Source organism: Colobus angolensis, unplaced genomic scaffold, assembly GCF_000951035.1.
Source record: "Colobus angolensis palliatus isolate OR3802 unplaced genomic scaffold, Cang.pa_1.0 Scaffold3, whole genome shotgun sequence".
Taxonomy (NCBI): Eukaryota; Metazoa; Chordata; class Mammalia; order Primates; family Cercopithecidae; genus Colobus; species Colobus angolensis.
The window spans coordinates 13,341,230-13,365,187 of record NW_012116265.1 but is presented as its reverse complement, the minus strand read 5'-3'; the positions used below and the strand labels follow the sequence as shown (position 1 = coordinate 13,365,187).

Genomic DNA, 23,958 nt, shown 5'->3' with positions numbered 1-23,958 from the left:
AGGACTCCCTTCTTAATTATAGGTAGAGAAACATGAACAACCATAAGAAATAAATTATAAGCCAAATTAGGTAATGGACAGAGCACCAAAAATGTTGGTTTGAGATCCTAGCACCATACTGTCTTATGACATAGAAACAGGCACTAGCACCATCTAGTGAGAGACCAAAGTAACTCATAGATTATTAAGAGGGGTTGTCACCCAGGGGGTTCCTCTCATGGAGATGTTTCAATTATTTCCAGATCAAAGTTTCTTTGGGCTTTATCTGACTCCTAAATAAGCAAGAATATCCTTATTAAAGTCACTGTAGGAGTGCAAGAGTTGAGCTTGGGTTGCTTGTTGTACTTTATTTTCCTGTGACAGAGTAAAAATGGCAAGGGCTAGAAGAGGTTGAGACCCAAGTTTAAATCTATTCACCACCAGCTCTTTGGTTTTACACGAATTACCCAATCTCTCCAATTGTCTGTTTTTTATCAATATAATAAAGATAATGCCCGTTTCATGGATACTTGTGAAGATTAATGTTATAAAAGAAATTTATGTTTCTCTATATGTTGACTCTCAACAAATATTAGTTTTCTCTTTCTCGCAAAGGATTCCTGTGATTTTTTCACATAGCACTTGGTACTCCATAACAAAGCACAAGAGACTGGATGACTTAAAAAAAACAACAGATATTTATCTTATCACAGTTCTGGAGGCTTGAAGTCTGAGGTCAAGGGGTCAGCAAGATTGCTTCTTTCTGAGGGCTATGAGGGAAAGATCTATTCCAGACCTGCCTCCTTGGTTTGTAAATGGCTGTCTTCTCCCCATGTCTTTTCACATCATCTTCCCTCTGTATGTACCTGTGTCCCAATGTCTTTTTCTTATAAGCACAACAGCCAGATGGGATTAGGGCCTACCTAATGACCTCATTTTAATTAAATTACCTCTTTAATGATGCTGTCTCAAAATACAGTTAAATTCTTAGGTACTGGGGGTTAGGATTTCAACACATACATTTGGGGGGATTCTGGGGGCAAACAATTTAGCTCATAAGAAGCACAGTAAGCAGACATCCATACAGCAAGTTAATAGTAGAGGTAGCATACATCCCGGCCCTGGGCTAGGGTGACATAGCCATGCTGTCCCTGAGAGACGTAAGCAGAAAAATAAAGTTTAATGGATCACATGGAATACCCCACTTACTTTTGCTTAAGTTAAACTGTGCCAACTTTTTCCTCCAGAAAAAAAGGCTTCTGAGATTCTCTAAGTACAAAAATGTATTGTTAATTACAGCAAGTTCTTAGGTTCCCCAGGTAACTTCGAAGGTGGAATCAAAACATTTGTCGTATCCTCTAAATTGACTGAATCCACCACTCCTGAGTTATTATGCTACTCACCAGTGCTAAACCAACTTTGAGGAACTTCATTTCACTGTTTAGCTGACTCAGGAAGGGCTTTCTGTAATGTCTAGCTAATCTACAGCACAGTTCAAAATCTTCAGCTGCTAAAAAAAAAAAACTGCACTCTCCAGCTTTTATTCTAAAAAAAAAATGTCTGCCAGCACTTTCAAAATGTATATTGTGAGGTACACATATGTTAATATAAGTATAGCAAAGATTGTCCACCTCCTTGCTCTCCTATTAAGCAGATTTCCCTTTTACAATCTCCTGCATAAGCAGCCTCTGCACTTGAGGTTTAGAGAAAACAGAATTGCATTGCTTTCTCTGCCTGCTGTACCGTGACTTCAACACCGTCCTCCCCTTCCAATCTCCCCACCACAGCTATTCTCATGCCTGGCATCCAATTTTTCTCTGCCTGGGACAAAACTTAAAACTCGTAATAAACACAAACAGGAGCTTCAGAATCACTAATAATAGCACTCCCTGGTTATCATTATCATTATTAACTTCATTTATATTTTAAGTGCCTACTCAAGATGTCTTCATCCAAAGAAAAAAGCCCAGTGAAAAGATAGCAGGATCAAACAATACTCAGTTGTGAGAATCCAAATAAAAGCGGGTCTGAAAGGTCCGGTTTGACTTTTTCTAGTTAAATTGCATATTGTATTCCATTTCAAAGCTGGCTTGCGATATATTCACCCCAGTGTCTCATCCTCAATTTAAACTGTCCGTGTTGTGCTGCCATGAACATTTAAGCATGGCATTCCACACAGGCAACCCAGTAGTGCCATGTTTCAGCTCCAGCTTTGGCGCCTCTTTCAATCCTCAGTTACCACCTAACCCACTCCCTTAGTTCTCTCCTCTTTCTTCCACTACACAGCTGATGCCTTCCTTTCCTTCAAGCTGACATATTCCTATTATACAAACGTTGCTGCTTTTACGCCCAGCACTTGGATCTTGGTTTCTAACACCATTCTCCAACAATGGAACTGGGGCCGATTCTGTGTCTGGAATAGTGGGTATACAAGATGAGCCTAGGAGCATTCTGTAGTGTCAGAAAGTAAGGAAGTGCTAAAAATATTTAAAAATAAAAATTTTTTTAAAAGGATAGTTTATATAAAAGGAACCAACCTGAAGGAGCTACAATGGCCAAAGCTGGAACACTTTGGACAACAAAATATAAAACATAGAATTAGATTATAGCACAAAGTATAAAATAAATATACATGAGTCCATACTGATATAAATAAATGAGTGAATAAATACGTGGATGACAAAAGACAAATCTTACACGAGGAAAAATTCTAAATAATATATGTAGATACTACATACATACCTTTCCAGCAGGGAGAATTAACCACCCCCTGCTTTAAGGGTGAGCTGGATTTGGTGACTAGCTTACCGAGTACAAAAAGGGAAAAAACATAAACTTATATTGGAGAAACCCAGAAAACACTAGCTAAAGCTAGTGATCAAGATTAACATCACCAATAAGCATTCACCTTGATACCATGTACACACTAATATGACATGCTGAGAAAGGCATATTACCTCTGTGGTATGTGCCCCTCATACTCATCACCCCAATATAATCATGAGAAAAACATCAGAAAAACCCATATTGAAAGACATTCTATAAAATAACTGCACTTCTCTCTTCAGAATTATACAGGTCACAGAAAGCAAGAAAAGAATGAGAAACTGTCACAGACCAGGGGATACTATAAAAATGTGACAACTAAATGCAACGTGGTATCCTGGATTGACTCTGGGTACTCAAAAAGGACACTCATGGAAAAATTGATACATTCTTAATAAAGGTTGGAGTTTATTTAATAAGAACATACCAATATTAATTTCTTATTTGTGGTCCCACGGTTATATAAGATGCTGACATTAGAGGAAAATGGGTGAAGGAAATATAGGATTTCTTTGTACTATCTTTGCAAATTTTCTGTAAATCTAAGATTACTATAAATGAAAAAGACAATTTTTTAAGAACATAAATGTTATTCTTGCTGCTTAAAATTTTGTTCTCCTAAGACTTTAGTTTACCACTATAGAGTCTCCCTTTATGAAAAGCGTAGTGAAAAGGTAGAAAAAGGAAGAACATTACTAAAATGAAGACACAACCTTGGGGGATAGAAGTATGCTCATCTCTCTATGTCTTATTATAAATTGATGTAGGTCTAGCTGATCATATATCACAACATTGATACATTTAAAGTATAAAATTTATTGATAAAAACCAATGTTATACTTTTATTGTGTGTCATAAGATGATACATCATAAAATAGCATAAAATCAACATTCTTAAAGTATACAATTGATTGGTTTTTAGTATATTCATAAAGTTGTGCAACCATCACCACTACAATTCCAGAATATCTTTATCACTCCCACGCCCCACAAAAAAAAAAAAAAACCCATGCCTATTAGCACTTAATCCCATTCCCTTTCCCATGGCCTCTGACAATCACTAATCTATTTTCTGTATCTATGGATTTACCTATTCTAAACATTTCATAAAAATGAAGTAATGTAATATGCTGCCTTTTGTGTCCAGCTTCATTCACTTAGCATAAGGTTTTTAAGAGTCATCCATCTTGTGCATGAGTCAGTATTTCATTCCTTTAAATGGCTTAGTAATATTCTATTGTATGGATATACCACACTTTGTTTATCCATTCATCAGTTGATGGGCATTTGGGTGTGTTCTACCTTTTGGTAGTTATGAATAATGTTGCAATGAACATTCTTTTACAAGTTTTTGTGTGAACATATGCTTCCCTTCTCTAGGATCTATCCCTAGGAGTAGGATTAACTACATCATGTGGTAACTTTATGTTTAAACTTTTGAGGAACCGCCAAACTGTTTTTCAAAGTGCCTGTACCATTTATGTTCTCACCAGCAATGCCTTAGGCTTCCAATTTTTCCATATCATTGCTAGCACTCTCTTATCTGTCTTTTTTATTATAACTATCCTAGTGGGTATTAAGTGATACCTCATTGTGGTTTTGATTTGCACCTCCCTGATGGCCAATAACAGTGAACATCTTTTCATATGTTTATTGACAATTTCTCCATCTTCTTTAAAGAAATGTCTGTTCATGGAGCAGGCTCTGCGTATGAGTGTGGAGGCCGACATCAACGGCCTGCGCAGGGTGCTGGATGAGCTGACCCTGGCCAGGACTGACCTGGAGATGCAGATCGAGGGTCTGAAGGAAGAGCTGGCCTACCTGAAGAAGAACCATGAGGAGGTCAGTGTGCTGAGGGGCCAAGTGGGAGGCCAGGTCAGTGTGGAGGTGGATTCGGCTCCGGGCACCGATCTTGCCAAGATCCTGAGTGACATGCGAAGCCAATACGAGGTCATGGCCGAGCAGAACCGGAAGGATGCTGAAGCCTGGTTCACCAGCCGGACTGAAGAATTAAACCGGGAGGTGGCTGGCCACACGGGGCAGTTCCAGATAAGCAGGTCCGAGGTCACTGACCTGCGGCGCACCCTCCAGGGTCTTGAGATTGAACTGCAGTCCCAGCTGAGCATGAAAGCTGCTTTGAAAGACACACTGGCAGAAACCGAGGCGCGCTTTGGAGCCCAGCTGGAGCATATCCAGGCACTGATCAGTGGTGTTGAAGCCCAGCTGGGCGATGTGCGAGCTGATAGTGAGCGGCAGAATCAGGAGTACCAGCGGCTCATGGACATCAAGTCGCGGCTGGAGCAGGAGATTGCCACCTACCGCAGCCTGCTCGAGGGCCAGGAAGATCACTACAACAACCTTTCTGCCTCCAAGGTCCTCTGAGGCAGCAGGCTCTGGGGGCTTCTGCTGTCCTTTGGGGGGTATCTCCTGGGTAAAGGGATGGGAAGGAAGGGACCCTTACCCCTGGCTCTTCCTCTGACCTTCCAATAAAATTTTATGGTCCAAGGGAAAAAAAAAAAAAAAGAAATGTCTGTTCAAATCCTTTGCCCATTTTTTAGTTGGGGTGTCTTTTTATTGCTGAGTTATAATACTTCTTTATATATTCTGGATACTAGATCTTTATGAAATATATACTTTGTGAATATCTTCTCATATTCCATAAATCCTCTTTTGACTTTCTAGATAGTATCCTTTGAGGCAATCAGTGTTTAATTTCAATGAAGTTGAATTTATCTATTTGTTCTTTGATTGCTTGTACTTTTGGCATTATATTAAAGAAATTATTGCCTAATCCAAAGTCATAAAGATTTACATCTATGTTCTTTTCTTAATACTTTTATAGTTCTAACTCTTACATTTAGGGTTCTGATCTATTTTGAATTGAATTTTGTAAATGAGGCTTCTCTACATGGGGGTTCTCTACGTCATATGTTTAGTTTTCTTTATATGATATCATGAATAATGATCAAACTCAGAATAAAAATTTCAGGGCTGACCTATCTGTGCCACCAGTCCTAGTGGTAAGATGCTTCCCTTTCTTTGGTTTCTATTTTCTCCCCAGTAATGTGAAGGAGCTGAATATTCTCGATGGAGCCTGTTTCAGTTCTATTTGAGATTTTACAACCTCTAAAATTTGAGGGTAAATTTAAGTAAATGAATCCCTATTTCCTAAAGTTAAACTCTAAAATTTTGTAGATAAAAAGATGCAATGAATTTGCTAAAAAAAAAAAAGAAAAGAAAAGAAAATCAGGTGAGAAAGAGTAGTGGTATAATTAGACAAAATAGGATTGGCCATAAATGGTCAACTGTAAAGTACACATGGGTTCATTACCCACTCTATTTTTTAAAGTAAGTTCTGTAAACAGTTCCAATAGAAGAAACTGTTGTTCATGATTGCCAGCATTTTGGGTTGCCAAGTAAAAACTTTTTTTTAAAAAAACTACCATCTATTATCATTATCATTTCATAAAAGTTTGATCTATACCAAATAATAGGAATAATATCATCTTTATATAAAGAAAATTTCCTTAATTTGGGGAAAAATAGCTTTATGCAAAACCCATTTCCCTGTTCTTATAATTTTCATTGGTCATGAACCAGTACTGATCCCCAGCCTGATGTTTGGGAAGCACTAAATCAGATCAGATCACAACTCTGAGGCATCAGAACCACATAGGCTCAGACATATGATTCAGTCTACATACTGATAAACATAAAGAACAACAGCAAGGGTGGGAGGAACTAGGTGTTCTTAAGTGGAATCTTGTTAAGGCCAAGCTTTCTTACAATAAGCCAGAGGGTGTTGGGCTGTAGGACACCAAGTAAAGCTCCACTTTTATTCACAATTTGTTAATAGCAAATTTTCATGAAGCATCCATGATTATAGACTAAATCAAAGTAACTAAGAGAGAAGGGAAGAATCAGAAGAAAAAACTGTCATATCCTTTTATGAGCTTTTGTTAATTTTTTAAATTTGAAATTACACATAGGCTTAGATGTGTTGTAGTAAGTTTTAATTCTATGTTTTTAATTGAAAATTAATAAAAATTACAGTAATAGACAAAAAATAAAGTCCATTAATGACTTTTTAATGATTAATAGTGATTAATAACTAACTTTTCCCTAATAATAGACAGAAAATAAAGCCTATAAATGATCTCAGTAGAGGTCATTTATAAGATCCAATGTGCTGGAAATGTTCATGTTAGAAACCTCCATGGTATGATAATGTTGGTCTTACAAATGTATTGAGGGAAAGGGAAAAAAATTAAAATTGTCAAATCAAACATTTAAAAGAAATTAGATTTTTTCTTTTCTTTGACCTCCTAATGATCTCTAGCCAAAAGCAAGTCAGTGTCTCCACTGACTCAATAAATTTGAGCACTTTTTTCTAAGCCAAGTGAAAAGATTAATACATTCTATAAAAGTGAAGTTGAACATCTGCTATATAGCATTTTGTCCTCAATAATGAAATGAGCATTAAATCAGAACAACTTTGAGCTAATCCTAAATTTCTTTATATCATTAGCATTTAGTATCAGTTGTTGTACATCTTCTGGGTGGTCCTCTGAACTTCCTTCTTCTTATTATTATTCTCTCCCGCATCACCTTTTTGGAATATCAGTTTCTCATAATCTTAACTCACAAAATTTGAATTTACAAAGTACTTATTTTTGAATCGTCATGCAGCGTAATCCTGCCAAGTAGATCCTTTGTAACACATACATTTTATAGCCTAGAATTCTGAAATACTGATATTTTAATGAGCTTCTTTTTTTAACTTACTTCCTTTTTTTCTGTCCCCACACATCGTTTGCAGCCAGCTCTCCCCTACTAGAGTTTGGAAGACTTTCGACCAATCAGTCATTCAGAAAATAAATACTGGATACCTACTAAGTTCAAGGTATTGTTTGTGCTGTAAGAACACCACAATGAACAATAATAACAACAATAAATAAACAAAAACTCATCTATACTCATGGAGTTTACAGTCAAGGGGCCAAGAGAGAAAATTAAGACATAAAATGAATGTAAGTATTTGTTGTGAAATGTGTGAGAAGTATTACATGCTATATATGGGAAATAAGAAGAGACTGATAATGTGGAGACTAACTGGAAGATAAATACCACTTAAGAATGGGTAGTCAAAGAAAGCCTCTTGGAGGAAAAGGTATTTGAGCCAGTACTTGAATGCCAAGGAGAGAGTGTATCGGAGGTCTAGAAAAGGCAGAGGCATCTGCAAGTGCAAGGCCATGGGACTGGGAGGAGCTCAGTATGTTTAATGAAAAGAGAAAAAGCCACCTTAGCTGAAGTAAGAGGAAGGGGCTGAGGTCAGATGGTTGTTAGGGCCAGATCACAGAGAAGTTTGCAATGGGAAGTCATGGAAGGTTTTAAGTCAGAAAAGATAACCAATTTATCTTTTTAAAAATAGAGACAGCATCTTACTGTGTTGCCCAGGCTAGTCTTGGACTCCTAGGCTCAAGCAATCCTCCACCTCAGCTTCCCAGAGTGCTGCGATTATAGGCATGAGCATTTATGCCTGGCTGAACCAACCTATATTTAATGGAATACAGAGTTCTAATGCAGTGACATAAAAATCAACACTAATTTAGCCTTCTGAATAGCCCTACTGTGACATTTATATCCTATATTTGGTTCACAAGCTTTTGTCTCATACCCAATTCACATCTTGCACCCTGACAACTAGCTCGTCAGGCATGGTCAGAGAAGAAGGATCCCATGAAGAATATTTTCCAATATTTCCAAAAACATTGCATGAAGGACAATCTCACTTTCATTTGTTTCATACAGTATTTTAAAATATGGAATCCTTCCTTAATTTTTTAATCCTTTCAAAGGCTGGAGTCATACTAACTAATTTCCTATCATTCAGCTCATGTCCCATACCTATTGTCAAGATGCTGCCGTGCTGACCAATTCGACACTGACTGGCAGTGGAATTGTCATGATGTTGCATAACTACCATGTTTCCCTGCGAGGCTGGACATCTTTCTCACCTGTTTAGAGTAGTGCCAAAATACCCACCTCCCCACCCCTCTATCTATTCACCTGAGTGGGCAGGTCAAAGAGCCTGGACTTTTGAACTGACTCCATTTTCTTGGTGCCTAACCCTTCTGGTCTGGCTGTCAGGCTGCTCCCCGAGCTCAGTTTTCCTCACAAACATAACCCACACCTACAGGTACAGGCAAAACCCAGACAGATTACCATTCCAAACTCAAGAATCCCTGATATAAACTGAGTTCCTGATCCACTTGCCTTTTCCAAACTTTATAACAGTATAAATTTAGCGTTATCTGAGTAAACAGTTATTAGAACTTTCCACTATTATGACATAGAAGTAATGACTATATTTTAATTATTTTGTTGGATTAAATTTGAACATGCCACAAAACAGTATTTTATTCAATAAATTTTACAGTATTCAAAAGAGAAGTGTTCCCTAAATTTAGGAACCTAAGAGCAAATATCAGAGTAGTAATTCAATAACTGTGGCCCCATCAATCAGAGGGGGGGTTCTTTGAGGTCAAGGTTGAGATATTTTGGCAGCAAATGGTATTCAGATGGGTCCACAGATCACAACCTCCTTGACCGTTCTACAGCCAACCTGGATAAAATACGAAAAGTGTGGGGGATGGGACACATATGTAATTATGACTCTAGAATGAGCTAATCAGCCTCATCGCAGTTTGTCTTTTTGGGAGAAAGGAACAACTTACTCATCTTCTGAAACATGGTAAGATGGGAGACTTCTGCAGAATCCAAATGTTTGTCAGAAAATATAAGCATCTATCTTTTAATTACCCTCCCACATCCACCCTCTCTTCCCCATTCATACTTTTGCTGAAGCGACAAGTGTCCTTGACCCATACTAAGGCCACTAATATGGCATTGGTTACAGAAATGCGGACAGAAACTAGCAGGCTAGCAGGACCAGTGTTCGTCAAAGTGTGACGAACCCCTTTAGAATCCCATTTGTGAAGTGGTGCCCAAGTGTCATATGAGACCAACTGAGTCAATCAGAATTTCTGGAGATGGATCCAGGAAGGCTATATATGGGGGAGGATAGGGTTCAGGAAGTCAACCTTACAGACTCTAACAATAGTAAAGTTTGAGAAGTATTAATAGTGGACACTTTAGCAAAGACAGAGGGAGCCCCAGAGGTGAAGCTGATGTTGGTAGAAGATGGCAAACCTTGGCATAGAAAAAGAATTCAGGTGGCTGGGCATGGTGGCTCATGCCTGAAATCCCAGCACTTTGGGAGGCCAAGGAGGGCAGATCGCCTGAGGTCAGGAATTTGAGACCAGCCTGACCAACATGGAGAAACCCTATCTCTACTAAAAATTCAAAATTAGCCGGGTGTGGTGGCACATGCCTGTAATCCCATCTACTCGGGAAGCTGAGGCCAGAGAATCACTTAAACCCGGGAGGCAGAGGTTGTGGTGAGCCAAGGTTGCGCCATTGCACTCTAGCCTGGGCAACAAGAGCAAAACTCCGTCTCAAAAAAAAAAAAAAAAAAGAATTCCAGAAGAATTTGGTGTTTGAACTGAGAGGAAAAAATACTAGTATATATCATCTTCTGTTGTGGAAAAGGTCCTTTACTCACACATGCTTCAGAGCCTGAAGGAGCAATGTATAAGTTGCTAGAGACATGGCCCTTGACTTAGGGCCATGACTTAGAATCACTCTGACCTTGAGGACTGGAGTTAAATTAAATTTGTACATGCCACAAAAATAGTATTTTATTGAACAAATTATGCAATATTCAAAAGAAAAGTTTTCCCTAAATTTAGGAACCTAAAAGCAAATATCAGAGTCATAAATCAATAGCAGTTGCCTCATCATTTACAGATGGGTTTCTCTGAGGTCAGGGTTCTCAATAGCAGGGGCCTCATCAATCAGAGATGGGTTTTTTTGAGTTCAGGGTTCTCTGTTCCCAAGGTTAGAGTGACTGGAGGAGCACAGAAAGAAGGAAGAGAAAGAAGGGTAATCTGATAAAAATGAGATGTGTTCTTCTGTGGCCATAGAATGAATAGCTAAGGGGTGCAGGATGGGCTTACATGACAGCAATGCACAAAACTACACAGAAAGACTCCTGCCATATGATCAGCAAGCACAAAAAAAGATACTTTCTCCACTATGGGGAAGGTAAAAACCAGGGAGAATGACTTTGCTCAGCATAACCATACTGACTAAAATGAAGGATCTATTTGTTTTGAAAGCAGAAACTATAGCAAGAAAACCCATGTATCTACAGCAGTGGTAACGCCCATCATATAGACGAGGTGAATGAATGTGAGGATTTTAATTTTTCAGTGTGTATTAATAATTAACCTGCTCATTAGCTTTATTAGACAGAACTAATCCTGCATTGAAGCAGAGCAACTGCGAGGCAAATTATTGAAATAACGGATGAAACTTTCCTTCTTGACTTTAAAAGACGAACTTTGGCAGCTCCAGATATTTATGTGTCTAGTATGAGAAAAGAAGAGAGTGTGTTTGTGTTGAAGAACTGGAGAGGATGACTGCTTTGATGCATTAAAATAAAGATGGGATTATTTGAGTATGGAAGTAGGGTTTAATTTGGACACTATGAAGAAAACATATTTTAAAAATAGATAGTTTATTTTGCATTGATGTAACAAGTCTTCTACCTGGAACATGAGACCACCACATTGCTGGGCACTACTGTTTTATGCTACATTTGGTATGTGTACATGAATACATTTATGCAAATTCACATTTTGAAAACTATATTTGACAGGGCTTTAGTCTCTTGAGGTCTTACAGATTTAATAAATTTAATAAATGAATGAAGCTATCTTTCAAAAAATCAATACTTGAAATTTTACACAAGGAAATTGAGAAAGAATAAAGTTTGCCAAATATAAAAATAAGTGATATTAAAGATGATTGCATACAATATTTTATCTTACCTTTTCACTCCCACCCCAAACATATTATCAAATATTTTTAAGGCATTATGAACAATGGCCCAGCTTCTTTTCGATTCTGGGATATCTTTTCTGATTTATGCCCTGGAATATTAGAGATAAAAAAAAAATCAAAATATCTCTTTGAAAAATGCCTGGCTCCATTGATTTTGTGGAGAGGCTCCTGCTTGTCTGAATTTAATTTAAATGTAGTTCTTTGTTATTGCTTCAAGAGGATGACAGTCATTTCTAACAAGCACATATTATTCAGAGCATGACCCCAAATGCTGTATTTCAAATAGCAAAATAAAACAAGCTATCCTCTAACCTACTTCACATTTCAGGAAGAGAAGCTGTGTGAAAAGAGAGCTGCAAAAGGACAACTTGACCCAGAGAGAGTCGCCCTCACCAGGGCCCTCCTCCCAGCTTCAGTGGGTCTCTGGATGGGCCAGTTGCACAAATACAAGAAGATCAGGCCAGCATCCTGGAAGTGGGGAGGGGACTTGGTATCACCCTCCTTGGATAGGTGTTTGCCAAGTTCTAGTTAACCCAGTTACAGTAAAGCCATTGTGGACTCTTTAGTGGAGCAAGCCTCAAATCTACATGGCATTCACGATTTTTCGATGGCCCTGGCCACAGCCAGTAACTGCAATTTAGTGGCTTACACATTACCATGAAAGGGGGCGGGCAAAGGCTCAAGAGCAGTGGATTTTTACGGCAATAGGAAATAGAACACATTTTGTGCAGTCGCCAACTCCTTTGCATTTCTGAGGATGAAATGCCCCCTAGATCAAAGTGACAAAGTGGTTAGGATATTCACGGGACAGAAGACAAAAGGAGTTTGCTCACTGCCAAAAAAAAAAAAAAAAAAAAAAAAAAAAAAGCTTTCTGTTAAGTATTTAGAAGTTTAATAACAGTACTTACATGAGAAGTAGAATGCAAGAGGGCAACTTGAAAGTGTGCACAGTTACACAGTTAAACAGGAGCTAGTCATTCTCCTTCACACAGGCAGGAAGCTTACCTTCATTCACTCACTCATTCTCCAATATACATTGAGCACCTATTATATGGGACACTGCATTAGGTATTATAAGAAGTACAGAGGTCCATAACAAAGCCTCTACTCTTAAGAAGATCGTGGACATTCAGGGAAGCTGATGAAGTATATGCACAAATCAAAGTGTCACACCAGCTATATAGCACTTCCATAGGAGATGGGCAAAAACTGGTTTTGCAATCTTAGCCCAACACAAACCTTAAGAGCGTAAAAGAGGTTACAGAGGCAAGGAAAGACAATTTCTTTGGAGGAAGTTGCTAGAATTCTGTGCATTTCACTCTTCACTTACCCCTACTTTGCAATGGAAAAGTTGAGGGCTACTCCCTCCTTACTTCATGCCAAGTGAGAGACAGTTTAAGAGAACAACTTGGGGAGCTTAGTCTGTATCTCTTTAGAGTCTGTGGTGGATATGGGTCAGATGCAAGACCTATAATTGAAAAAATCTCCAGGCAAGAAGCTAGATGAAGCTGCTCATAGTGTCCAATTTGAAAGTTGTAAAGACAGCAAACTGTGCTTCCACTGATAATAAATAAATAAATAAAATTAAAAAAAAAAAACAAAACAAGGACACATACGTGTTTCCTGAATTCTACATGTGGTCCATAGCACATGGGAAATACCTGCCCTAGAGCTGTTGAACAAATAATTTACCCAAGAGGGCTACCTACAGAGACAATAGGTTTAAAAGGAATGGAAAAGGATTAAAGGAATGGAAAATATAGAAGCCTTCTGCCTGTCTTTTAAGGAGATCAGCACATTTAATTCAGTAGTTATAGTATATTAAGGTAGAAAGTCTAAATCTCATTCAGATACATAAATATACAGTGTTATGAGGGAAAGGTGCTTTTGGAGATCATCTAAGACTTCTTAAACACTACTGATGCGTGGCTAAATGAAGTCTGGGTCTAAAGAGGTCCTGTCTATAAACCTAAGAAGTCAAATGAAAAGTGCAATTTTAAGTTTTCATCCAAATATTTAGATTTCAAGACTCCAGGATTTCGGAAACTTGGAGATTTTGGAAGTTTGAGAAACTAATATTTATCTATATGTCTAAAATATTAAGAGATGACATGAAGAAAAAAATGCAGACTCAGACTTAATCTAAACAGATTTGGTTCTTCACCATGAAAAACCCTTAGAGTGACACCCTTAAAGAGTGATTCCTACAGGGAATTATGTAAGTCTTTTGTCCTTGGCCCGGCGTGGTAACTCACACCTGTAATCTCAGCACTTTGGGAGGCAAAGGAGGGCGAATCATTTGAGGTCAGGAGTTTGAGACCAGCCTGGCTAACATGGCGAAACCCCGTCTCTACTAAGAATACAAAAATTAGCTAGGTGTGGCAGTGGCATGTGGCTGTAATCTCAGCTACTTGGGAGGCTGAGGCAGAAGAATCGCTTGAACCCAGGAGGCAGTGGTTGCAGTGAGCCAAGATCGTGACACTGCACTCTAGCCTGGGTGACAGAGCAGGATTTTTTCTCAAAAAGAAAAAAAAAAGAAGAAGAAGTTTTGGTCCTCCTTCTTGGAGTTGCTGAGATGAGATAGAGGAGGGAGCGATTAGGGCATCTTCTCTAGGCTTAGTTCTCCTCCTTAGAATGGAGAGGGGAGGATGTTCAGAGAGCAAAGCCCTAACCCTAGCTCCATATCCCAGCTCTTCTTCTTCTCACCCTTTGGGAAATTCCCCTCCCCACTGTCTTGCTTCTCTACCCCATTGACTGCTTGGCCAAACAGGTAATGGCCCCAGGAGTCCTCTCCAGACTGACGCTAAGGTCTGCTGCAGTCCACAGGTAGGTAAGGTATAATTCAGAGGTTGTATAGCCTATCCCCCTCTGTTCTGAGACCCAAAGAAGTTAAGTGGCCCAAATATCTTAGCATACTGGTCAGAGACAGTGACAGGAGAGTTCTGATCTTCTGCTTCGCCAGCAGAACTCGTTGACTATACTACCTTAAATGGAAGATTTGTAGGAAGGACCGTGGGGTCAAATGTAGCCACAAACACACACACATACAGAATAGGTAAACATGGCCCTTCCTCATCCCAGATGGAAGTTTAGGGCCACTGTTTCAAGCAATTTTATTTGGTATTAGACAGTACCCCCTGTCGTCCCCCCACCACACACACAAGTAATTTGGAAACATCAAAGAAAATTACAGAATCATTTCATATGTTATAAATCTGTACCATGTGTCATGAATCAAACAACTGATTAAATAAACTGGGAATATCATGAAAGTCTCATTAACGCTCATGTCATCTCTGCCTAGAAAAAAAATCAATCAAGTACATTCTAGAAATAAAACATATTTTCTATAATCCCCAATCATCTGTGATTCTTTGTGTACAAATGTATAAAATGTATGCAATTACTTGCCCACTCAAGACAAACATGTCAGGCAAAGGGCCACGAGATTTTCTGTAGAGGCTTCATCAGAGTTAATTTTGTTCCCTGTGGGGTTCCCATTGCTACGATGGTGCATGAGTCCATGTCTTTCCAGGAACCATTCCGAAATAAGTTTTAAGAGCAGCAAAGTCCTCGTCTTGCAATGTTATTATAATCTCACACCAGTGCCTGCAGGCCTTTAGAGAGAGGGTCCTTGCTCTAAAAACAAAACACTGAACAGACTGGCTACTAAAGGAGTCTCCTACACTTGGGGGGTGGGGTGCACTCCTTAACCCATTTATGTCTAGTGTTTCATTATTGCAACGCTAAGCTTGTGGGAGTTACTTATATCCTACTGCTCAAGGTCATCGCCAACGTCTGATTTTTCACACACAAAAAAATTTGCAGCTTCCAGCATAAATGGGTTAATTTGATCACAGAGATTAAACCAAACAGCTCAAACAAAACACCTGGTTCTCTCTCTCTGCCAACTGTTCTTTCAATGGCAAAAAAGCAATTTTTTCCATAACATGAATAATAAAAAAAAATGTACTAATGAGATTTACGCAATATGGGAAAGAAGGATTATGAATAGGTAATTACACTTTTAGGAGATTTACAGATTTCAACCAGTTAAGCCCCGGGGCATGATTATCTCATTAGTCCTGTACACTGAGAATAAATATAGAATAGAATGGGTGTGACCAGTGAACACTACTTTTTGCCAAAAACTTGTAAAGAACAAGCTGTGGATTCAGAAGGGTATGTACCAAAGGTTACCTAAGTGGATTTCACGCTTATGAAAGGCAAGCGGCCCTGGCACAGTAAGCTCCCCATGTCAGAGCCATTTGCATTATCTGCCACATTGTCAGGCTCCCAAACAAACCACATTGTCTCATCCCTATGCCGGGCTTCCACTTCTCAGAGTACTTCATGTTCTTTCTATTCCACACTGAATCTACTGACCTATCTTTCCCTTGGGCCACCTCTGTGGCTTGTTCCTCTAGCTGACCCTGGAAATAGATTTAATCTCATCCATTCTCACATGAGCAAAGGGATCCTTCATGTCCCCTGGAAGATTAAACCCACTATCTTGGCTTCAGTTACATTCCTCCAAAAGAGAGAGAGAGCTAGAAAGGGCATGGGGCACTGCTTGGGAGGAGCACTCATTGAGCAAGAAGACTGATAAAAGGAGCAATTGGTCAGGAAGAAGCCTTTCATCAACGATGACTAACACTGAATGGACCCCCACTAAATGCAAGGCTCTATTCTAAGAGCTTTACCTTTATCAGCTTGTCTAATTCTCTCATCAACCTCATGAGACAGACCCTACTAGAATCCCCATTTGATAGAGTAGGCAATAAAGTACTGAGAAATAAAGTCACTTGTTCCAGATTAGGATGTTGGAGCCAGGATTAGAATGCAGACAGCCCTGCTCAATAATCATAATAAAGCCAACTGAATATTTAATTAGTTCAATTTCTGTTAGTTATGAACCAAGCATTGTGTTATAGAATTATATGTATGATCTCATTTAATCCCTACGACAACGCCACGAAGTTGGTACTATTATGATGTCCATCGATACATTGTTTTTATTTTACCTCCGAAGTTCAAAACTGTTAAGTGATGGAGCCAGGATCCCAACTAGGGTTAGAATAAAGAAACTATTTTTTTCTCCTATTACCAGCTAGTCCCTAGAGATGGAGTGAGATGCTTAAAAAGACGTGGAATGCCCTACTACGGGAGACGGTCAAGGAGGCGCCAGGCATTTGCTCAAATGAGATACCCTTTTAAAGTTATTTCTATGTTTCCATATAGCTAGGAATACATGCTTTACATTCATTTGCATTGGTTTTCACGTCTTTTCTGTTCCCTTTTCCTACCAGGTTTCTATTCACTCACCCCGAGATTGCAAACTGCTGGGTTTTCTTTTTCCCATTTTATTCTCTCACCATATGTAGATGCCATGTTCAATAATTCCTTCTGCTGCTATTGCTTCTACAGCTGAGAAGTTTGAGATTATGGAAGGCTCTGAAAAACAAGTCTGAATTGTCTTCTTACAAAACAGACATTTCCTGGCTTAGTGTTTTCTGCCCAGAGCGAGGAACATGTTGTTCAAACTTGTAATGAACTGGGTGCTCCTATAACAGCAGAACTGCCACACCCAAGCATCACATCAGGGGTGTTTTCCTGCTCTTCAGATCTGGATCTATAGGGTAATGTGAGGTTCTGGCATACTTGGAACCTTGTGTTCAGTCGTAAATTAAGAAGAAATATATTCCACACTGATGAAAAGTCATTAGATTCTAAATCCATTATTGTAATGAAATCAGGTTCTTTATGAGGGATGACATCATAACAAGTAGAGTGATAATTATTACCTAATATTTATTAAGCATTTACTATGTGCCACTCTACTCAGCACTTTACATTTCTTTCCTTTAATCCTCACACACAAAAGAAAATCCAAGTATGTACTGAAAGCCATCACCAGGTTACAGATGAGGAAATTGAAACAGGAGGGTTAAATAACTTATTGAGAGTAACATAGTTGTGTGTAGTGAAACCAGTACTTAGAAACAACCACTGGACTCTAATGAGCCTCTTAACCACTATCCAGCATGGCCTCCCACCATCTCAATGTGAGCAATTAACACAGCACTGCAAAATATGGTGTCTTAGTCCTTTTGGGCTGCTATTACAAGATATCATAAACTGGGTGCCTTATATACAAAAAACATTTCTCTGTTTTTTCTTTTTTTTGAGACAGAGTTTTGCTCTTGTTGCCCAGGCTGGAGTGCAGTGGCATGATCTAGGCTCATAGCAACCTCTGCCTCCCAGGTTCAAGCTACTCTTCTGCCTCAGCCTCCTGAGTAGCTGGGATTACAGGCGACCACCACCACGCCTGGCTAATTTTTTGTACTTTTAGTGGAGATGGGGGTTTCACCATGTTGGCCAGACTAGTCTTGAACTCCTAACCTGGGTGATCCACACTCCTCAGCCTCCCAAAGTGCTTACAGGCGTGAGCCACTGCGCCCAGCCAACACACATTTATTTCTTATAGATCTGGAGGCTGGGAAGTCAAAGGTCAAGGCACTGACATATTTGGTGTCTGTTTCCTGGCTCATAGAAGGTGCCTTATTGCCCTGTCCTCACATGGTGGAAGGGTGAACTAGCTCTCTGTGGTCTCTTTTATAAGGGCACTAATTCCATTTAGGAGATCTCGGTCCTCATAATGGAATTACTTCCTACAGGTACTACCTCCCAATGCTATCACCTTAGGGGCCAGGATTTCAACATATGAATCCTGGGAGGATGTAAACATTCAGTCCGCTGCCATCTCCAAATGCCATCTGAGGGATCTGAATCCATAGCATGTGTCTTGAAGCCCATCTTTCATAGGACTCTCTCCTCTCCTCATATGCTTATTTAGTTACAGCTAATCATCCTCGGGAGTAGAGTCTGAAGAACTGGAGGCAGGATCTTATTTAAAGTACAAGGGGTCTTGCTTTAGAACACGTTGATTTTGTTGTTTTTGTTAGGAGGAGGGAGTTCAATTTTGTTTTATGTCATTGAGGCTAATCTTGTTAAGGTCTTTAGTTTCCAAAACATGGTAAAATTATTATTTTTTAAATTTTAGCCACTTTTTGCATAAAAGTTTTAGGTTTTTTTTATGATACTGACACCCAAAACCATAGAAGTAAAATAACTTTTTAAACATTATATATAAAAAGACAAGAGTACATTAGATGAAAGTTTATCCATAAAAATTAAGACAGATCCAGCTAAATAAAGATGTATACAATCCAGATACAAGACTGACTTCAAATGAAAATACTATGGAAATACTATCCTAAAATTTCCTTAGAAATGAGTTTTCCCATTACCCTTGTTTCCACACGAAAAAAGATAAGGCCCACAGTGTGGAAGTAACTTGTTTAGGATAACATTAGTAATCGGGGCCCGATTTTGCCATCCATTCTCATGCTTGTTACTTCTTCTCCTCTTGCATTTTTTGTTTCCTATTTAGTTTTCTCTCTGACCCTGTTTCCTCATTCTCTTCACCAAATGCAGTTTTTCATTAAAGAGCATGCTGGCTCATTCGGCAAAAGATCTACATTCAAGTTCCACCTCTGTCACAAGCTCCCTGTGGAACAAAGCGTCTGCCCTGGTGCTCCCTTGCTATAACTTTGCTCAGCTACCTCTCTGTCTCATTGGTCCCCAAACAAGGGCAATGTCTGCACTGCTGATGGATGTACCCTAGAGCACAGGCTGCATCAACAGGGACAACTGACTCTCTCTCTGAATTTCACAATTCGGGAAGCCCTTGTCTCTCAGCCAGTTACTTTTTTAAGCACCTAGAAACCACAGGCAAGTGATGTCACATGTTCTCTCGATAACAAGCCAGAGACAAGATTAAATATTGGTCTTTCTCATGAACATTCAGCCAAAAGTCAAACATTACTTTCCGCCTTTACTATGGCGAAGTGTCATATGTCTCCAGGGCGTTTCCTCACTTTAGTCCTTTCTTTACATAGGAACTCCTTCATCTGAACAGATCAATGGTGTTCATCAACCAATGTCACGATTTGAGCAGCCAATACCAGATACTACCCTAGAAACTTCTTTTGCCTTCTTCACATACTGGAGGGGCAGAAGGAACTTCTTTGCAAGTACCAGTGAGGAAGAGTGGGGGGTTTGTGCCTTCTGTAGCCATTGGAAGTCTTTTTATACTATCTTAGGCAGTGACTGTTTCATCCACATCATGTCCCTAACTGCCACTTGGGATGGCACCTGCCAGCAGTTCTCTGAAACAGGTTCAACTAGTAAAATCAGTTAATTGCCAAGTCCAGATTGTCATGACCCTGATGCTTCCATCAGAAAAAGGTCAAAATCCTGCCACTGGAAAGAGGTGTCAGAAAACACAGGGAGGTGGTTCTGGTGCAATGATTCTGGCAGCAGACAAGTCTTTTGTTCAACAGTTATAGCTTACTTGCCCATGTTGTGGACTGGACTGTGTTTGCCCAATATTTATATGTTGAAATCCTAACCCCCAGCACCTCAGAAAGTGACCTAATTTGGATGGGGTTGTTGTAGATGTAATTAGTTCAGATGAGGTCATACTGGAGTAGGATCAGCCCCAATACAACATGACTGGTGTTCTCACAAGAAGACACAGACACAGGCAGAACACCATTGCAAAAGGGAAGGCAGCAGTCAAAGTGATGTTTCTACAGGCCAAGGAATGCCAAAGAGTGCCAGGAACCACCAGAAGGTAGGAAAGAGGCATGGAAGGGGTTTCTCCTTTATAGCCCACAAAAGGAACCAGCCCTGTTGACACCTTGGTCTTGCACTTCCAGTCTCCAAGACCGTGAGACAATAAATTCATGTTGTTTAACCCACCCAGTCTGTGGTACTTTGTTATGGGAACCCTGGAAAACAAATACAGACCACATTTCCAAAGTTTTGAGATACTTAACATAAAGCTCTAGTGATCTGTATATTCCAGGAACACATTATTAGAATAGAAGAAGGTTTGTATAATTCATAATAGTGACTATTTCTCCTTACTGGGTGACACATTGTTTATCTATACCCAACAAATACCATCAATTGAATTTCTCAAAATAAACTAAAAAAAAAAAAAAAAAAAAAAAAAAAAAAAAAAAAAAAGACTCATTGATAAAATCCTGGTCTTTTCTGCACAATTATTTCCAAAGCAATGTATCATTTCCAAAGTTTACTTAAGACCAGCTCAGGACTTCCATGACTCAACTGGTAAACCTGAGATGCATATTCCTTCCTTCCCCCAACAAGTGTTACTGTGAATACACAGACAGGCACCAGGGATCCAACAGTGGGCAAAGCAGGTAGCCATTGTTTTCACAACGGTTTATGTTTACCAAGGAAGACAGAAAATGATTAATCACTCAAATACATAGAACTATTAACTGTGACAAGTGCAATGAAGAAGTAGCATCATACTCTGCAGGCAGTTACTTCCCCTTGGAACTGTGGGCAGGCATAGCTGGGCGTACTCTGTATTCTACATGTAAAGTTGCAGTACTGTGAGTTTTCTCCCATCAAAAGAAAACACTGAATATTAGATTCAGGTACCAAACTACCCGTCAAAAATAATCACATGAATAAAACATGGGCCCAAAAAGAAGGAGCTAAAAGGGGTAAAGAAGAGAAGTAGAGAGGCAAGTGGGACATGAAGACATAAAGAAATAGGAAACTCAGGAGAAGACGCTGACATCAGGTTTCTGCACTCGGGATTCAAGAACAAGGGAGTGAGGACATGTGCCTAGTGCTGTGGACATGGCAGTGGTGAAGGGCACGTGGTCAGGCATGAGACTCTGCAGTTAAAAGGCTCTTGCCCAAAATAAAAGCCTACCTTTGTTTGCAGCTCTGTCCTTTTAAACTGGAACATCACTGTTCAGCATGCTCTTTGCTCTATGCAATTGCAAGCAGTTTAGCCTGCTGCCAAATGACGTAGCTGGTCACCAGAGAAGCTGCCGAATGCCGCTGAGCAGGGAGAAGAAAATCCATTGAATTAGTCCTGAACGTTGCAAAAGAAGCTGCCTCTCTCAGCTACTGTGTTAAGTCACATTATAATTGTCTCTCGGATCACATGCGAGCTTTTTCCACAGGTGGGATAAAGCCAGGGTTGCCAGTGCCAGCGTGGCCCCCCAGGCCTCTACAAACTGGTCTGCAGCTGCTGTGTCACTTGCCCTTGGCAGAATTTAACAAGATAAACTGCTTCCTTGGCATTTAGTTTTACACTTAGCATGGGTTATATTTATACTTTTTGCCTATTGGTGATGACCAACTTGGATGTCCCACTTTGAGGTCACTCAAACAACACAGGCATAACTGATTCAAAAATACCTTTAAAACAATAAATACATCACTGTATGAAAACATGAACACTTCTATTTTCTGAAACAACTATTCAGAGAACACCTTTACTGATAGCTAGAGGCTATGTGGATGAGAAAATTATACCAGTGGGGTGGAGAACTCCATCATGAAACAAAAATAAGCTTGCATCCCAAAACAGAATTCTACAACCCTTGCTTCAGCCGTGTCTGCTTGAGTTTGCATGATTCAAAACGTAGATGTGGTAGTTGATTTACCTAAGGATGTCAAACCATCCTTAGATAAGTGGATGCATCACTACAATGCTCAGGTGAATAACCTGAGATGAAAGCTAGATATTTTTAATGCTTTTATGTTAAATGGGAAGGCTGAAGCATGTTTAGCATATTGAGCATCATGTGTAAAAGTGAGGAGAAGGAATATGATCTCCAAAGGGTAAAATGTGAACAGAAACAAATTATCTGTAAGAAAAGTGGAATGTCCTGGGTGTGGAGGTTGGCGGCTGGTTCTCAGAGCCTAGGCCTGGGACCAGCAGCATCAGCCATACCTGGGAACTATTTACAAAAACAAATTCTCAGGTCTCACCCCAGACCTACTGAACCAGAAACTTTCTTGAGGGAGCTCAACAACCCATAGTTTAACAAGCTTTCTAGCGATTCTGATGCACACTCATGTTTGAAAGCATCTGAATTGGGACACGAAGACCCAAGTATAAGAGAGAGAAAAGCAAGACAGAGTGAACCATCTTCCCCTAAGCAGGATTATGAGGGCAGAACTTCATGTCTCCAAGGACAGAAACCCTAATCCTGGAGTCTGTAAATTATTAGAGTCTAACAATCTAAACAATGCCGATAAAGACATGGAAACTCTTTGTAAATTATTAGAGTCTAACAATCTAAACAATGCTGATAAAGAGATAGAAACTCATTAAAGTAAACTTAAATTGTTTTTCAACTGAATGGGTGACAGACATGATCCCTGTCCTTGTGACATTTGCAGAATTTCTACAAATTCACTGTAAGCAGTGTTTTCATCCCCAAATTCTTAAGTGACTGAAATCAGCCTTGAGCCCAGGCAGCCTGAAGTTTTTGTGGTCTGGCAAGTATTTGGTGTGACTCTCTTCACCTGAATCTGAGCATTTTCCCTCTGAATCGTTCACTGAGTGAGAAGAATTTTAAAAGGAGTTATTAAAATACATTCTTTGTGGTTGGAAATTATAATATCCTCTGATCATGGACTGGCTAAGTCAGTACAAGCAAATGAGATGCAGATAAGAAACACACAATGCTTCTACATTGTGTTGTCTTTCTAATTCTTGTACATATCTAGAGAAACTCCTAGCAGAGGTCACTGGTCAAAGAGCATGTTGAAGACATTAAAAATTCAAGAAGGGAAAAACGTAGTAAATAAAATAAGCTTGACCATAGAGTGAATGGGGTTTGTCCAACCTAAAGCTAAGTGCCAGAGAGATTTCTTCATCCTCTTTACCACCCCAAATATTACAAGCAACTCTGGGATATTAACAAGAAAGAGTTTTATGTGAATGGAAGTTTCCTTTTTCTTTTAAGTTCTTTCATTTAGCGTAGATTAAAATGGCACTGGGTGCTTATAAAAGTGACATCCATTTGCTAGTCCAGTTCCCCCAGGCTAGAAAAGTAAATGGATGTTTTGGCAAAAATTCGTAAGCAACCCTCAAAGTTGGTATACCAGTCATGCTTGAGAAACACTGTATTTAGTCAGTGTTTCCTATTTTGGAAAATGGTACAAGATTACATTTTGAAAAGACTGGGAATATTCTAACAAAATTTCTTTTTTGATATGCCTAACTGGTTTTCAAATATTATTGTGAACCTCATCTCTCTCCCACAAATAGACATTTCT

General features: G+C 39.3%; 1 pseudogene across 1 annotated transcript; it reads left to right on the top strand.

Moving 5' to 3' along the window:
- The first annotated feature begins 4,505 nt into the window (after positions 1-4,505).
- On the top strand, positions 4,506-5,328 carry LOC105517097 (annotated as a pseudogene). Its single transcript, XR_001002613.1, has one exon. The product of XR_001002613.1 is annotated as a keratin, type I cytoskeletal 19 pseudogene (transcript).
- Positions 5,329-23,958: the final 18,630 nt, after the last annotated feature.